Raw genomic sequence first — 3,202 nt, 5'->3', positions numbered from 1 at the left:
AAAAACCAAGGGACGGACCTCCTGCACCGCGATCACACAGCCGACACCAGCAATGACACCTCTATAATGCCACATCCACGAGGGAAACACCAAGGGATGAACCTCCTCCACCGCGATCACACAGCCGACACCAGCAATGACACCTCTATAATGCCACATCCACGAGGGAAAAACCAAGGGACGAACCTCCTGCACCGCGATCACACAGCCGACACCAGCAATGACACCTCTATAATGCCACATCCACGAGGGAAAAACCAAGGGACGAACCTCCTGCACCGCGATCACACAGCAGACACCAGCAATGACACCTCTATAATGCCACATCCACGAGGGAAAAACCAAGGGACGAACCTCCTGCACCGCGATCACACAGCCGACACCAGCAATGACACCTCTATAATGCCACATCCACGAGGGAAAAACCAAGGGATGAACCTCCTGCACCGCGATCACACAGCCGACACCAGCAATGACACCTCTATAATGCCACATCCACGAGGGAAAAACCAAGGGACGGACCTCCTGCACCGCGATCACACAGCCGACACCAGCAATGACACCTCTATAATGCCACATCCACGAAGGAAAAACCAAGGGATGAACCTCCTGCACCGCGATCACACAGCCGACACCAGCAATGACACCTCTATAATGCCACATCCACGAGGGAAAAACCAAGGAACGAACCTCCTACACCACGATCACACAGCTGACACCAGCAATGACACCTCTATAATGCCACATCCACGAGGGAAAAACCAAGGGACGAACCTCCTGCACCGCGATCACACAGCCGACACCAGCAATGACACCTCTATAATGCCACATCCACGAGGGAAAAACCAAGGGACGGACCTCCTGCACCGCGATCACACAGCCGACACCAGCAATGACACCTCTATAATGCCACATCCACGAGGGAAAAACCAAGGGACGGACCTCCTGCACCGCGATCACACAGCCGACACCAGCAATGACACCTCTATAATGCCACATCCACGAGGGAAAAACCAAGGGACGGACCTCCTGCACCGCGATCACACAGCCGACACCAGCAATGACACCTCTATAATGCCCCATCCACGAGGGAAAAACCAAGGGACGGACCTCCTGCACCGCGATCACACAGCCGACACCAGCAATGACAGCCTCTATAATGCCACATCCACGAGGGAAAAACCAAGGGACGGACCTCCTGCACCGCGATCACACAGCCGACACCAGCAATGACACCTCTATAATGCCACATCCACGAGGGAAAAACCAAGGGACGGACCTCCTGCACCGCGATCACACAGCCGACACCAGCAATGACAGCATCTATAATGCCACATCCACGAGGGAAAAACCAAGGAACGAACCTCCTGCACCGCGATCACACAGCCGACACCAGCAATGACAGCATCTATAATGCCACATCCACGAGGGAAAAACCAAGGGACGGACCTCCTGCACCGCGATCACACAGCCGACAGCTGGGAGGAACGTTCCAACGTCATGTCCACTAGGGCCGCCTCCTCACCTCACCCCTTCAGTCTCCTTCAGTCTCCTCCTCACCTCGCCCCTTCAGTCTCCTCCTCACCTCGCCCCTTCAGTCTCCTCCTCACCTCCCCCCTTCAGTCTCCTCCTCACCTCCCCCCTTCAGTCTCCTCCTCACCTCGCCCCTTCAGTCTCCTCCTCACCTCCCCCCTTCAGTCTCCTCCTCACCTCCCCCCTTCAGTCTCCTCCTCACCTCCCCCCTTCAGTCTCCTCCTCACCTCCCCCCTTCAGTCTCCTCCTCACCTCGCCCCTTCAGTCTCCTCCTCACCTCGCCCCTTCAGTCTCCTCCTCACCTTGCCCCTCCAGTCTCTTCCTCACCTCATCTCTTCAGTCTCCTCTCACATTACTAACCTACTAAGTAACATATCGGCATGGATGTCACTCCACGTCCTCAATCTTTCCAAAACTGAGCTCTTAGTATTTCCTCCAGCCCGTACCCCCACCCATGACTTCTCCATATTAAAATAAATATTTTTTTTATCATTTTTATCATTTTTCTTGAGTATTTTTAGGTATTTTCCTTTTGATCCTGTTTAGTATCCTATATTAATATGCATTATATTGGATTTTAGCCCTGTTTAAGCAGTATTTAGTATCCTATATGCATTTTAATGGCTTTTAGTGTATTTTATTCAATTTTTAATGTCATTCTATTCATTTTTATTTCATGCTAATCATTTATCTCATGGGGTTTTTAATTTTGTTCTCTATATTTCATTATGATATTCTTATTATGCTGTTTATTCTTTTACTTACCTGTTTTAGAATATTGTATGCCCCATTATTAATATGATGTTTTTTTGCCATAGAGCGGTATATGCGCATTATCTGTCCCCACTGAGAAATCACTATGTTTGGGCATTCTGCATATAGATCAGCAAATGACCCCATCAGCATGCCCACTATGCACCCTGCTTTGTTTTTTCCTCACTTATATGAGGTTTGCCAACTGTCACAATCATTCCAGTGACAGGTCTTCAGACTGTACATATATTTACCGGACTATGGCAAAATGGCGCTCATGGCCATTTCCACTCTCCGGCAATGTGGCATGGGCGAACCACGCATGCGTCAGCCATTACCTAACAAGCCGCACGTACCGCGCATGCGCGAAGTGCAGGAAGATGGTGCGAGCTCACTGCACATGTGCCAGCGTCTTATGATCATTTCCATTGACACTGTGTATGTATATATATATATATTAGACATGACACACGGCACTGGCGTGATGACTATCCCTTTCTGAGGAAGTACAATTGTACAACTTCAGAGGGGCCATTACGCCGTGGCGTCTTTCTACTGGCTCCTATCATAGGTCCGGTGGCCATATTTTTATTGTATATGGTCAGTATACCTTTGCCTGTATACTTTTTTATGTCCTTAACCACGTGGATTAATAAATTAATTTTAAAAATACTACACTATGGGCCATTTTATGTTGGCTCCCCAGTGAGCCAACATTTAATTTCTAGAGCCCATATTTCAAGGCATAGGAGCCACATCACTTATGACACCATTCCACCAGTCCAGAGGAGGACACTAGTTCCGCTGTGAGCTGACCAGGATCCTGCCCATCCACCTAAGAGGCTTCTACATTGATGCCCGGTGTTTAACACCAAGGGAGACGATTGTTTGGCTGCCCAATACCCAGAGGGAGGAG

The sequence above is a fragment of the Staurois parvus genome, unplaced genomic scaffold (assembly GCF_062004578.1).
Source record: "Staurois parvus isolate SC_StPar_1 unplaced genomic scaffold, SC_StPar_1.0 ptg000605l, whole genome shotgun sequence".
NCBI lineage: Eukaryota > Metazoa > Chordata > Amphibia > Anura > Ranidae > Staurois > Staurois parvus.
Note: the sequence above shows the minus strand (reverse complement) of the source record.